Source organism: Dendrobates tinctorius, unplaced genomic scaffold (assembly GCF_039654945.1).
Source record: "Dendrobates tinctorius isolate UK_male_01 unplaced genomic scaffold, ASM3965494v1 ptg000004l, whole genome shotgun sequence".
Lineage (NCBI taxonomy): Eukaryota > Metazoa > Chordata > Amphibia > Anura > Dendrobatidae > Dendrobates > Dendrobates tinctorius.
In genome coordinates, this window is record NW_027361672.1 from 16,383,745 (window position 1) to 16,399,670 (window position 15,926).

Here is a 15,926-nt window from a genome sequence, read left to right on the forward strand (position 1 = left end):
CAACTCTTTTGGTTTTTGTAACCCGTTTTTGGACTGCTACGGTCCTGCCAGATAACAGCTGTTACGATGTTGTTGCCTGCTGCGGATCCTTCTCCTGCTGTTCTGAGCTATTGGCAGCGGCACCCTCTTCCCCCAATGGATGCCAATCTGGGTCAACAACTGGGTCATCCATCACCTCCTCTTCAATTTCATGTGAACCTTCCTCTGTGTCACCATGTAAGGTGGTATAGTATGCGGGAAGGGGCACCTGAGTTTCATCAGGGTCTGATAATGCCTCAGTACACTGCGAGGACAATGTAGTGCTCTGAGTGAATGTACCAGCAGAAAAATCTAGCAGTGGCTGTGCATCAATGCACTCCATGTCAGATTCATCTTGGACTGGGGAATTCACGATTTGACTTGATAACCCAAGCACGGTATGTGAAAAGAGCTCCATAGAGTAATCTGTAGTGTGGCCTACCGCATCCTTCACTTTTGGTAGGGGTGGAGGACACAAGGAAAAGTGTTGTTCCTGACCAGGAGCCTCCACTGATGACTCAGAAGAGGAGGCAAGAGAGCTGGAGGCTATGTCAGCAATGTAAGCCAAAACTTGTTCCTGAAGCTCCGGCTTTAAAAGCGGTTTACCTACTCCCAGAAAAGGGAGCCTTTGAGGCCTTGTGGAGCCAGACGATGATGCAGGCTCAACATCTCCTGCCTTAGGTGCTATTGTGCTTTTGCCAATACCAACAGATGCACCACCAACACCACCACCATCAGGACCAGCTGGCAACCCCCGCCCACTTCCACGGCCTCTTCCACCATACTTCCTCATTTTTGTGAAAATGTACCCAAAATACCTCCAGCTATATAGTACTGTAAAGCAAGGTAGAAGGTGTATATAGTATTGGTGAGAATTTGAATCTCACTAGAGATTTGAGGACGCCAAACTATTGTCTCAGGCCCAGTAGAGATTACACCTCAATGTAACAGGCTGAAATTGGATGGTGTATGACAAGGTGGAGGGTGTATGTAGTATTGGTGAGAATTTGGATCTCTCTAGAGATTTTAGGAGGCTGACAATGATGCTCTCAGTCCAAGTATGGACACAGGCAGCCTAATAAGCAGGACTGCTGCGCACACAAAAGGGTGGAAAAATGAACGCTTGGTAACTGTGCAGAAAAGAGGAAGAAAAGTATTTTTGCTTTTAAAAAACCAGTTTGCACAGCAGTGTGCAAACAGCAATGCAGCTATCAGGGAGCCTTATAAGGCAGCCTAATAACCAACAGAGCTGATGCACAAAAATATAGCCTCCACTGTCACTGCACACAAACTGTTGTGTTGTACAGTGGAACTCGCTAACAGCAGAAGCAGTTTTTTGGTTCTTCTTCCCAGCCTAACGCTCTCCCATATTCTGAACCAGCAGCAGCAACCTCTCCCTAATGCTAAGATCGGCAGAAGTAAGATGGCAGTCGGTGTGCACGCCCTTTTATAGCCCCTGAGATGCCACACAAAGCCAGCCAATCACTTGCATGCCCTTCTCAAAGATGGCGGTGACCGATGCCTATGTCATCGCGTTGCCCACAGTGTGCGTCCTCCATCATTGGCTGAAAAAGGGTGCGGGAAGCATCATTTGAAACGCGACTTTGGTGCTCGGGTCGCTGACCTCATGGCCGACCTCACGCTATGGAAACCCGACTTCAGCAAAAGTCGCCAACTTTTGAATTTGACCGACTCGTTTCGCTCAACTCTACTCTGCAACCCTGCTTCTGGGAGTACTGTGCCAAAAAGCCTCTGTGTGTGCTCTTCAACCTTGCCTCTGTGTGTCCTGTGCCAAACAGCCACTGTGTGCACTCTGTAACCCTACCTCTGGGAGTACTGTGCCAAAAAGCTGAACCCAATGAACCCTAACATCCACGTGTTCGGTCATCATTAGTAGAAACACCTTAATTTTTTCGTTTTCACTGCTCAATATTATAAAATTCTGTAATCTTTTGGTTAAAATGCTCACCACACCACTTGATGAATTTCTTGTTTACAGCGATACCATATTTATATTTTTTTAATGCTTTGACACTTTCATCATTGAGAAGCAAAGGAGAGCCATTCTGAAGTTTGCCAAAGACCATAAGGATTGGACCATAGAGGACTGGGGTAAGGTAATCTTCTCTTATGAGTTTAATTTTCAGCTTTACTCAACACCTGTTCATCTAATGGTTAGACGGAGACCTGGAGAGGCATATAAGCCACAGTGTCTTGCACCCACTGTGAAATTTGTTGGAGGATCAGTGATGATCTGGGGATGCTTCAGCAAGGCCGGAATTGGGCAGGTTAATCTTTGCGAAGGGCGTATGAATCAAGCCGCATAAAAGGTTATCCTGGAAAAACAGTTGATTCCTTCTGCTCAGGCAATGTTCCCCAACTCTGAGCACTGGTTTTTCCAGCAGGACAATGCGACATGCCACACAGCTAGGTCAATCAATGTGTGGATGAAGGACCACCACATCAAATCCCTGTCATGGGCAGCCTAATCTCCAGACCTGAACCCCATTGAAAACCTCTGTAATGTAATCAAGAGGAAGATGGATAGTCACAAGCCATCAAACAAAGAAGAACTGCTTAAATTTTTGTACCAGGAGTGGCATAAGGTCAACCAAAAGCAGTTTGAAAGACTGGTGGAAAGCATGCCAAGACACAAGAAAACTGTGATTAAAAATCATGGTTATTCCACAAAATATTAACCCCTTCATGACCCAGCCTATTTTGACCTTAATGACCTGGCCATTTTTTGCAATTCTGACCAGTGTCCCTTTATGAGGTAATAACTCTGGAACGCTTCAACGCATCTTAGCGATTGTGAGATTGTTTTTTCATGACATATTGGGCTTCATGTTAGTGGTAAACTTAGGTCGATAATTTTTGCGTTTATTTGTGGAAAAAAACAGAAATTTGGCGAAAATTTTGAAAATTTTGCAATTTTCAAATTTTGAATTTTTATTCTGTTAAACCAGAGAGTGATGTGACACAAAATAGTTACTAAATAACATTTCCCACATGTCTACTTTACATCAGCACAATTTTGGAAACAATTTTTTTGTTAGGAAGTTATAAGGGTTAAAAGTTGACCAGCGATTTCTCATTTTTACAACAATATTTACAAAACCATTTTTTTTAGGGACCACCTCACATTTGAAGTCACTTTGACGGGTCTATATGGCAGAAAATACCCAAAAGTGACACCATTCTAAAAACTGCACCCCTCAAGCTACTCAAAACTACATTCTAGGAGATTATTAACCCTTCAGGTGCTTCACAGGGACTAAAGCAACGTGGAAGGAAAAAATGGACATTTTATTTTTTGCACCACAAATTTTCTTTTATCATTAATTTTTTTCATTTTCACATGGGCTACAGGATAAAATTGATCCTAAAATTTGTTGGGCAATTTCTCCTGAGTACACTGATACCTCATATGTGGTCAGAAACCACTGTTTGGGCGCACGGCAGGGCCCGGAAGGGAAGGAGCACCATTTGACTTTTTGAATGGAAAATTCGCTCCAATCGTTATCGGACACCATGTCGCGTTTGGAGAGCCCCTTTGTACCTAAACATTGAAGCTCCCCCACAAGTGACACCATTTTGGAAACTAGACCCCTTAAGGAACTTATCTAGATGTGTAGGGAGCACTTTGTACCCCAAAAGTGCTTCACAAAAGTTTATAACGTAGAGCAGTGAAAATAAAAAATCATTTTTTTTCCTCAAAAATGATTTTTTAGCACGCTATTTTTTATTTTCACAAGGGTAACAGGAGAAATTGGACCACAAAAGTTGTTGTCCAGTTTGTCCTGAGTACGCTGGTACCCCATATGTGGGGGGGGAACCACTGTTTGGGCGCACGACAGGGCTCAGAAGGGAAGGAGTGCCATTTGACTTTTTGAAATGAAAATTAGCTCCAATCGTTAGCGGACACCATGTCGTGTTTGGAGAGCCCCTGTGTGCCTAAACTTTGGAGCTCCCCCACAAATGACCCCATTATGGAAACTAGACCCCCTAAGGAACTTATCTAGATGCATAGTGAGCACTTTGAACCCCCAGGTGCTTCACAGAAGTTTATAACGTAGAGCCGTGAAAATAAAAAATATTTTCTTTTCTTAAAAAAAATATTTTTAGTCCGCAATTTTTTATTTTCACAGGGGTACCAGGATAAATTGGACCCCAAAAGTTGTTGTACAGTTAGTCCTGAGTACACTGGTACCCTGTATGTGGGGGGGACCACTGTTTGGGCACACGTCGGGGCTCATAGATATCATAGAATCGTAGAGTTGGAAGGGACCTCCTGGGCCATCTGGTCCAACCCCCTGCTCAAAGCAGGATTCGCTAAATCATCCCAGTCAGATGTCTGTCCAGCCTCTGTTTGAAGACTTCCATTGAAGGAGAACTCACCACTTCTCGTGTCAGCTTGTTCCACTCATTGATCACTCTAACTGTCAAAAAGTTTTTTCTAATATCTAATCTGTGTCTCCTCCCATTCAGTTTCATCCCATTGCTTCTAGTCTTTCCTTGTGCGAATGAGAATAAAGTTGATCCTTCTACAATGTGACAGCCCTTTAGATATTTGTAGACAGCTATTAAGTCTCCTCTCAGTCTTCTCTTTTGCAAACTAAACATTCCCAAATCCTGCAACCTTTCCTCATAAGACAGGGTTTGCAGACCGGTCACCATTCTGGTCGCTCTTTTCTGAACTTGCTCCAGTTTGTTGATGTCTTTTTTAAAATGTGGTGCCCAAAACTGGACACAATATTCCAGATGAGGTCTGACCAAAGAGGAGTAGAGGGAAATAATGACTTCACGTGATCTAGACTGTATGCTTCTGTTAATACATCCTAGAATTGCATTTGCCTTTTTTGCTGCTGCATCACACTGTTGACTCATATTCAGTCTGTGATCTATTAGTATGCCCAAGTCTTTTTCACATGTGCTGTTGCTTAACCCTATTCCTCCCATTCTGTATATGCTTTTTTCATTTTTATTGCCCAGATGTAGTACTTTGCATTTTTCCCTGTTAAAAACCATTCTGTTTGTTGCTGCCCACTTCTCCAGTTTATTTATATCTTTTTGAATCCTCTCTCTCTCTTCTCTAGTATTAGCTATCCCTCCTAGCTTTGTGTCATCAGCAAATGTAATCAGTTTACCCTCAATTCCTTCATCTAAATCGTTGATAAAGATGTTGAACAATACAGGGCCCAGGACAGAGCTCAGCAGGGATGTAGTGACATTTTGAAATGCTGACTTTGATGGCATGGTCTGAGGGTGTCATGTTACATTTGCAGAGCCCCTGTGTGCCTAAACAGTAGAAACCCCCCGCATGTGACCTCATTTTGGAAACTAGACCCCCCCAAGGAACTTATGTAGATGTGTGGTGAGCACCTTGAACCCCAAAGTGCTTCACAGAAGTTTATAATGCAGAGCCGTGAAAATAAAAAATCCTTTTTTTTCCTCAAAAAAAAAAGATTTTTAGCCCGCAATTTTTTTTCACAAGAGTAACAGGATGAATTGGACCCCAAAAGTTGTTGTACAGTTTGTCCTGAGTACGCTGATACCCCATATGTGGGGGGGAAACCACTGTATGGGCACACGTCAGGGCTCAGAAGGGAAGTAGTGACATTTTGAAATGCTGACTTTGATGGCATGGTCTGCGGGCGTCATGTTACATTTGCAGAGCCCTTGATGTACCTAAACTGTGGAAACCCCCCACAAGTGTCCCCATTTTGGAAACTAGACCCCATAAGGAAGTTGCCTAGATGTGTGGTGAGCACACTGAACCCCCAAGTGCTTCACAGAAGATTATAACGCAGAGCCATGAAAATAAAAAATAATTTTTTTTTCCTCAAAAAATGATTTTATAGCTCGCAATTTTTTATTTTCACAAGGGTAACAGGAGAAATTGGACCCCAAAAGTTGTCCAGTTTGTCCTGAGTTCGCTGGTACCCCATATGTGGGGGGGAACCATTGTTTTGGCACAAGTCAGGGCTCGGAATGGAAGTAGTGACGTTTTGAAATGCAGACTTTGATGGAATAGTCTGCGGTCGTCATTACGTTTGCAGAGCCCCTGATGTGCCTAAACAGTGGAAACCCCCCACAAGTGACCCCATTTTGGAAACTAGACCTTCCAAGGAACGTATGTAAGATGTGTTGTGAGCACTTTGAACCCCCAAGTGCTTCACAGAAGTTTATAATGCAGAGACGTGAAAATGAAAAAATAATTTTTTTCCGCAAAAATAATTTTTTAGCCCCCAATTTTTTTTTCCCTAGGGTAACACGAGAAATTAGTCCCCAAAAGTTGTTGTGCAATTTTTCCTGAGTACGCCGATATGTTGAGGTAAACCACTGTTTGGGCACATGTCAGGGATTGGAAGGGAGGGTGCACCGTTTGACTTTTTGAACGCAAAATTGGCTGGAATCAATGGTTGCACCATGTCGCGTTTGGAGACCCCCTGATGTGCCTAAACAGTGGAAACCCCTCAATTCTAACTCCAACCCTAACCCTAACACATCCCTAACCACAAGCCTAACCCTAATTCCAACGCTAACCCTAATTCCAACCCTAACCCTAATTCTAACCCTAATTCCAACCCTAACCCTAATTCCAACCCTAACCCTCTTTCCATCCCTAACCCTCTTTCCAATCCTAACCCTAACCCTCTTTCCAACCCTAACCCTAACCCTCTTTCCAACCCTAACCCTCTTTCCAACCCTAACCCTCTTTCCAACCCTAACCCTCTTTCCAACCCTAACCCTAACCCTCTTTCCAACCCTAACCCTCTTTCCAACCCTAACCCTAACCCTCTTTTCATCCCTAACCCTAACCCTCTTTTCAACCCTAACCCTAAAGGAAAAATAAAAATATTTTCTTTACTTTATTAGTTGTGCCTACCTATGGGGGTGATAATCGGGGGGTTTATTTACTTTTTCTTTCATTTTGATCACTGTGAGAGTGATCAAAATGAAAGAATGGAATCTGCAGCCGGCAGATTCGGGCGGGCGCACTGCGCATGCGCCTGCCATTTTCCAAGATGGCGGCGCCCATGAACCGGACCCGCCAGACACCGGGAGCGACAGGGGGACTTAGAAGGTGCCGGGGGAGGTGAGAGGGGGTGAGGGGGTTATCGGAAGCTGGCGGGGAGCAGAGGGAATGGGAGGGGGGCAGATGATGACAGCGGCGGCAGATCGCCGCTGTCATTCAGTTGCGGGGGGGGCGATCGCCGGTGGGGGGTGGAATCGGTGTCTCCAGCCATGTCCGATGCTACAGCAGCATCGGCCATGGCTGGATTGTAATCTTTCATCAATTTTCATTGATGAAATATTACTATCGCTCTGATTGGCTGTTTCACTTTTAACAGCCAATCAGAGCGATCGTAGCCACGTGGGGTCGAAGCCACGCCCCCTGTGGCGAAGAACAAAGCCCCCTGTATCTGCGGGTCGGGTGACCTTTCAGTGACCTAGGTCACCCGACCCGCAGGGGGGCTTTAAAGTCATGACGCCACATAGGCGTCATGGGTCGTTCTGGCATGACTTTTCATGACGCCTACGTGGCGTCAAAGGTCGTGAAGGGGTTAATTTCTGAGCTCTTCCTGAGTTAAAACATTAGCATTGTTGTTTCTAAATGATTATGAACTTGTTTTCTTAGCATTATTGCAAGCACTGCATTTTTTTGTTCTTTTGACCATTTCTCATTTTCTTAAAATATATACAAAATTTAGTGCTTGGAAATTCAAAGACATGTTGTCAGTAGTTTATAGAAAAAAACATTTAACATTTTGCTCAAAAATATACCTATAAAGAGAAAAATTAGACAAACTGAAAATTGGTGGTCTCTTAATTTTTGCCAGAGCTGTAAATGGGATATTTACACATTCTACAGAAATTAGGGAACATGGTACCCTTTTTAACCATTTGCCCTGGCAAAAATGTAAAATATGAGGCTAAAGCAAAATTTGGGTGGTAAAAATGTAATTATTTTTTCTTCACTGCAGAATGGTATCAAAATTATTTGACACACATGTGGTGTCAATGTGATCACTGTACCCCTAGCTCAATTTATTGAGAGGTGTTGTTCGTAAAATAGGTTCACTTATTGGGATTCTGCTGTTTTGGCACCACAGGGGATCTCCCAGTGGGTCATGGCACCCACAAAATATAACAGTAAAATCTGTATGATAATATGGCTCGCCTTCCTTTCTGAGCTTTGCGCTGTGCCTGAAAAGTATTTCACAATTACATGTAGCACATTGGCGCACTCAGGAGAAATTTCACAAAAAATAAAACGGGGTTAAAACAACATATTAGTGGTAAAACTGTAATTATACTTTCTTCACCACCAATAGTGGAAAGGAAAAAGGAAAAATTCCAGCATGTTGCATTTCGGCGCGCACGGCGCAACGTCAAAAGTGCGCAGCACGCTACTTTCACACTGGCAGCGCATGATCTGCGCACCCTATGCTAAAGATAGGGTGCGCCGATCGCATGCGTGCAAATGCGAAAGTAGGCGGTGATCCTGGATGGGGCGGGCAGGGAGCCGGATCGGGGCGGGGCTTAACGACGCAGTGCGCAGCGTTGTTTTAACGCGAATGTGAAACCAGCCTTAATCATGTTCTGACATTAAATGCAACCTACTTCCTTTTATTGGATTCTCCCACCTGCAAAAAAAAAAAAAAAAACCTTTAATAATTGCAGTAACATATTTCAAAATACATATCACATATTCATATCCCATACATAATATACTGAAGATTAAATCGATATATTACATTAATGTGAGATGGAAAAAAAAAAAAAAAACCTTTAATAATTGCAATTATTAAAGGTTTTTTTTTTTTTTTTCCATCTCTCATTAATGTAATATATCGATTTAATCTTCAGTATATTATGTATGGGATATGAATATGTGATATGTATTTTGAAATATGTTACTGCAATCATTAAAGGTTTTTTTTTTTTTTAATATTCATCTTTTTCCTTTTTCAGCTCACATTAGGAGTATATATATCTCCCTTTTAAAATATATATTTTATTTATGTTGTGTAGTCTACATTGACTGTTTTCTTTCCTTGTTTGGCTCTTCCACCATTACCATATCGGGAGCTGCTTTGAAGCAGTTCACACATGTGCTTCTGATTTTTGCAGGTGGGAGAATCCAATAAAAGGAAGTTGGTTGCATTTAATGTCAGAACATGATTAAGACCTGAGGCGTCGAAACGCGTTGTTCTGCAGTCATCCGACTGATATGCTGTACCTGCTGGAATTTTAATATGCATTGGCACAATAAAATGGATTTTTAATTTTCCATTTCTGGCGCTGGAATTTTTCCTTTTTCCTTTCCACTATTGATTGACTGCCTAGTCAGATCCGTGCGCAGGATTTGGATTCTACCAGCAAGGCAGTACGGTGAGCTGGATTATTTTCTCCTTTTTTATTTCTTCGCCACCAATGGTATAAAATTCTGTAAGGCACATGTGGTGTCAACATGCTCACTGCACCCCTATTGAATTCATAGGGGGGTGTAGTTTGTAAAATTAGGTCACTTAAGCTAGGTTCAAATTAGTGTTCGGCAGAGCTTAACGTAGGAAGTACGCAGTCCACCGCAGCTCAGCCGAACTCTAATGTGAAACCAGCCTTATTGGGGGTTTTGTTATTCTCTGTTCAGGGGCTCTGCCAATGTAACATGGCATCATCAAACCATTCCAGCATAATCTTAACTCCAATATAGAACTTCTTCCATTCTAAGCTTTGCACTGTGCCTCAAAAGTAGTTTTCAACCACATATGGAGTATCGGTGTAATCAAGAGAAATTGCTCAACAAATTTTGGGGTCCATTTTCTCCTGCTATTTTTCTGAAAATAAAAAAAATTGGGGCTAAAAATATTTTTATGGGAAAAATGAAAATTTTTTTCATTTTTACAGTTCAATGTTGTAAAATTCAGTGGGGCTAAATTGGAATGGAATTGGTGTAGCATAACTACAGTAAGACATGTCCTCCGCAAGCCAGGAGAATGTCTGCTCCAGTAAAGGGGGAATAGGAGAACACAGAATGCCAGAGAGGATGTTAGTAAGGGATTCAAATATTAGAAGAACAGACAGGGCAATCTTTCACAAAGACTGTGATCGTCAAATGGTGTGTTATCTTCTTGGTGTCTTTCTAGTTTGACACATCATGGACATGGCTGACAGATTAATTGTAGAGGCTGGTGTGGAGAGGACCCAACAGTAATGGTGTACATCGGCAAGTTAGTGGTAGGTTGAAGGTCCTAAAAATGATGTCATGAACCTATTCCATAAGCTTAAGGCAAATTATCTGAAATATTACCTGTACCACATGCCACACCAGATAGGCAGTGTCACAAACCATTAAGGGATTCATGGCAGCAATGGTTCTGCAGGAAATTTAAATGTAGCTTTTTTTTTCTTTGGTCCAGCAAGAGTTAATGTCAGTCTCTTGCTGGCAGCTTCTTTTAGGCTGGTCAGCTGATGCTGGTTGGTAAGCACTCCCACCTTCATTTAAATAGTCACATGACCAATCAGTGGTTATAGAGTTACTTCTATGCAGACCAGCTAGGTGTGTGGAGCTCTCCTGTGACTGTGATATTGCCGCTGTTTGAGTCATGTTTACCTGGTGCCATTTACTTTGTTGCTGTGGAGCTTAGCAGCAGATTCTGATCTGAGCTGTATCCTTTCTGTCAGTCCCTTGTTTGTCTCTTGCACTGTGTAATATTTCCTGCTGTGGCAATGCTAGCGTCCTTACTGGCCAGGGCACTAGCCAGGGTTAGTAGAGGTGACAGCCAGGGATGAGGCGCGTGATGGTGGCGGAGAATGGATCCGCATAGGGCATTAGGGGACCTTAGGGACAGACATAAGTTGGTGTCAGGAGGTGTCCCACCCCCACTCTCCCTACTGTTAGGGCTTTCCTCTCACTTTATCATCCCATTGTACATATATGTTGTGTCGTTCGCCGGATATACCACTGTCCATTCGTGAGAGGCAGCAATAAATTAGGTAGGTAAATCAGTGGCTCAGGAAATAACATAGTAACATAGTTATTAAGGTTGAAGGAAGACTTTAAGTCCATCTAGTTCAACACATATCCTATCCTAACTTGCCCTAACATGTTTAGGAAATTGGTTTAGGGAAGAGGGTTTTAGGTTCCTGGAGAATTGGGCCAACTTTTCTGTTGGCTAAAGCTTCTACGTTAGGATTGGGCTACACCTCAATGGGGAGGGTGCAGCCGTGATGGGGAAAGGATGGCTAGAAGATTGGAGGAGTGTTTATACTAGCTACTGGGAGGAGGGAAGGTACTGTACAGGAAGGGAAGATAGTTAAGATCATGACCTGGGTCGAAATAATGGAACAGTTGGAACAGTTATAGGAGGAATAAAGTTAGAGTAATATACTTGAAAACAAGTTTATGGACACTAGTACCAGAAGCCTCATCAACAAGATTGAGCAATTAGATTTAGAATTAACTATAAATTTTCTACTAAATGTCAAATGCTTAACCCAGCAGAAGTACAGTGGCGCCTCAAAAACACTAGAATATACAAATCACAGGGCACAGATAGCATACACCCCTTAATTCTGTGGGAATTAAATACCGTGACAGACAGACTGTTATTTCTAATATTCAAGGATTCCATAATAACAGGGTCTGTACCACAAGAACAGCACATAGCAAATGCAGTGCCAATATTCAAAAAGGGGACAAAAACTAAGCCTGAAAATTATAGGCTGGCAATTTTAACCTTTACTATGGCTATACATTTTGAGGGTTTTCTAAGTGATGCTATCCTGGAGAATCTCAATAAAACTAATCTCATGCGCCAGCATCAACATGGGTTTAAGGCATTTGACACGATGTTAAAGCTGCTAAATAAAATGAGAGCAATTAGACTAGGTGAAAGTATGTGTAATTGTGCTAACAATTGGCTCAGTGATATGAAACAGAATGTGATTATTAATGGAACAAACTTTTATTGGGTCACATTTAACAGTGGGTACCACACTGGGCCCTCTTCTTCTTAGCATATTTATGAATAACCTTGTAGAGGATAGAATTTCAATGTTTGCACATTATACTAAATTCTGCAGGGTAATCACAGAGGATGTAATTCTTTTCTTTCATGTTATCCATAGATTCCATAAAAAAATCAGTTTGAAAATGGTGCCGGCAACGCCTGTGTAGTTGCTAGAGAAAAAAAATTCCTTCCTTCAAAATGGCGCCACCTGTGCAGTAGCAGCTATCGGATCATCGATAGCTGCTACAGTGCAGGTGTCGGCGGCTCCATCTTAGTGGAGACATTTTTTGTATGTCTAACATGATGGTGCTGCCAGCGCCTGCACAGTAACAACTATTGGATCTCCAGCGTCGTTTTCAAACTGATTTAGTTTTTTTTAGAAATTTATTGATACCATGAAAGAAAAGGATTACATACACATTATATATGCAATCATTCATTATGTCAACTAGGGGGCATGTCACTGAGGGATCAGTGACCTCTCAGAAGCCATACTGGTGAAAACATAATCAGAACACCACATGAAGACCCCCCCACAGGCCTCCCCGGAGCTCCAGCATGTCATTAACTCAAATCTGAAAATAAAGATTAAACAACAACCACAAGACAGATTTCATCAACCAAGATATCAATTTAATCAGTATAACGGCGCCGACCTTACACTGTCTGTAGGTTACTGTTCACAATCCTGCTGACAGGTTCCCTTTAAGACTCAGTGGGCTCAACTGTAACGTAGGGAAAAACCCATTTAAACTTTCAGAAATGTACTCCCAAGGTTTTGCCTGTAGTTTTCATGTAGGTGTTGCTGATGATACATTAATGACTGCTGATCACTTGTAATGAATGTCCCATGTTGCATTAATTAGTCATCCTATTTTTTAACTGGACACTATACAGTAGGGAAAAAAGTCCAAGTTCTACCACTTAAAAAGATGAGAGAGGCCTGTGATTGACAAAAAAGCGAGACCACAACTATGAGAGTCAAAATGAGAAAATAAATCCTGAAAATCACCCTGTCTGATTTGGCATGCAAGATTTCTGGCTCTAACAGACCTGTAACTTTTTATTAAAGAGGCTCCTCTGTCCTCCACTCATTACCTGTAGTAATGGCACCTGTTTGAAATTGTTATCAGTATAAAAGACACTTGTCCACAACCTCAAACAGTCACACTCCAAACTCAACTATGGTGAAGACCAAAGAGCTGTTGAAGGACACCAGAAACAAAATTGTAGCCCTGCACCAGGCTGGGAAGACTGAATCTGCAATAAGCAAGCAGCTTGGTGTGATTAAATCAACTGTGGGAGCAATAATAAGAAAATGGAAGACATACAAGACCACTGATAATCTCCCTCGATCTGGGGCTCCACGCCAGATCTCACCCCGTGGGGTCAAAATGATCACAAGAACAGTGAGCAAAAATCCCAGAACCACACAGGGGGACCTGTTAAATGACCTGCATAGAGATGCCACCACCGTAACAAAGGCTACCAACAGTAACACACTACGCTGCCAGAGACTCAGATCCTGCAGTGTCTGGGCCCGTCTGAATTTTGCTAGAGAGCATTTGGATTATCCAGAAGAGTATTCAGAGAATGCTATATGGTCTGATGAAACAAAAGTAGAACTGCTTGGTAGAAACAAAACTCATCGTGTTTGGTAGAGACAGAATGCCGAGTTGCATGCAAAGAACACCATACCTGCTATGAAGCATGGGGGTGACAACATCATTTTTGGGGCTGTTTCTCTGCAAAGGGACCAGGACGACTGATCCGTGTACATGAAAGAATGAATGGGACCATGTATCATGAGATTGAGTGCTAACCTCCTTTCATTGGCAAGGGCATTGAAGATGAAACGTGGATGGGTCTTTCAGAATGATGATGATCCCAAGCACACTTCCAGGGCAACGAAGGAGTGGCTTCATAAGAAGCATATGAAGGTCCTGGAGTGGCCTAGCCAGTCTCCATATCTCAAACCCATAGAAAACCTTTGGAGGGACTTGAAAGTCTATGTTGCCCAGCGACAGGCCCAAAACATGACTGCTCTAGAGGAGATCTGCATGAAGCAATGGGCCAACATACCACCAACAGTCTGTGCCAACCTTGTGAAGACTTACAGAAAACGTTTGACCTCTGTCATTGCCAACAAAGGATATATAACAAAATATTGAGATGAACTTGTGTTAATGACCAAATACTTATTTTCCACCATAATTTGCAAAACAAATCTTGCTAAATCAGACAAGGTGATTTTCTGGATTTGTTTTCTCATTTTGACTCTCATAGTTGTGGTCTACCTATGATGTCAATTACGGGCCTCTCTCATCTTTTTAAGTGGGAGAACTTGCTTTTTTCCCCACTGTATAATGTTTTATTTCCTCTGTGGTGGCAATGTGGGAAATTGTACACTGACAGGTTGTTAGGCTGGTGGAACACACCAAATAATAAAATGATAATGAGGTGCGTTCGCAGCCTGGGATCCACCGTGCAGAGGTGGAATACTGCTGCTAAGTAATGGCGGAGACAATATGGCAAATAATAAATGAACACACACGGGTTAGCGTCACCCAGTGTGTACAGGAGCGAGTTCTGTTAATTCACAGAACCGCGGTGCCGCACTATGTAGATGCCGAAGCCTGTTAAATTCACAGAGCTCGGCCGGATGAGCGCTAGTATAGAGACACAGGACTCTGCCCCAAGGACATGGGGTTAGAGTCCCTCTAGTCCACTAGCGCTCGGCGTCGCTGCCCGCAAGAAACCAAATGAGAGATAACACACCAGTGTGCACTGCACCGCTCTGGCAGACGCCACTAACCACCCAGAGTGGGGAGGAAAGTGCTAGAGTTGCGCATGGCGCCACACTGGCGGCTACTGCTACCTGGTGTGGTACGACAGTGCCCTGAGTGGGGAGGCACAGTCAGACGCTAGTGTGTGCAGAGTCTCAGGTACACAGTGGCATGAGCACAGCCACCGACAGGCGCTGACTCTAACCACAAGACCTAACAACAGGCACAACCAAGGGTAGGGGTTTCAAATGAGTCAGTCGCCAGATACATGCATCCATCATCATACACACCTTAAGCATAAGAATCTATACTAGCGCATGGCCGAGAGGAATGGGAGACCACAGAGGACATGGCTTGAGATTCCCCCTGTGCAGTAGGGGAAACTCGACACCTAACATTACCCCCCTAGGCCCCCCTCACCCTGAGCCTCGCTACGCTCAAAGGCCACAATGAGTAGTGGAGCGCGGATGTTTCTCCACTGGCTCCCAGGTCCGATCCTTTGGGCCATGACCCCTCCAATCCACCAGATAATACTTTTTTCCGCGTACCACCTTACAGGCCACAATAGCGTTCACCTCAAACTCATCCGAGGACAAGCTTGATGTCCCGGCAGATGACTCGGAGAACTGGGACATGTGAACAGGCTTGAGGAGAGAAACGTGGAAGGTATCAGTGATACCCAGGCATGGGGGAAGGGCCAGCCGGTAGACTACAGGGTTGACCTGTTTGAGGACCCTGAAAGGACCAATGTAGCAAGGTGCGAACTTAGTGGACTCGACCCGCAGCCTGATGTTACGGGCAGAGAGCCACACTGTCGCCAGAGGAGAAGGTTGGAGCGGGGCGCCAGTGTGCATCGGCGGAAACCCTCATTCTCTCCTTGGAGTCCCAGAGGGCATCCTGAGTGCGGTCCCAAATGTCACGTGCCTTCACCGCCCAGTCTGCCACCTTAGAATCGGTGGAAGACACAAGGATGCTGGCAGTAATTGAAAAGGAATGGGGTCTGACCGCTGGAATTGGCCACAGCATTATTCAACGCAAACTCCGCCCATGGTAGCAGGGATGCCCAGTCATCCAGCCTTGCCAAGACAAAGTGTCGTAG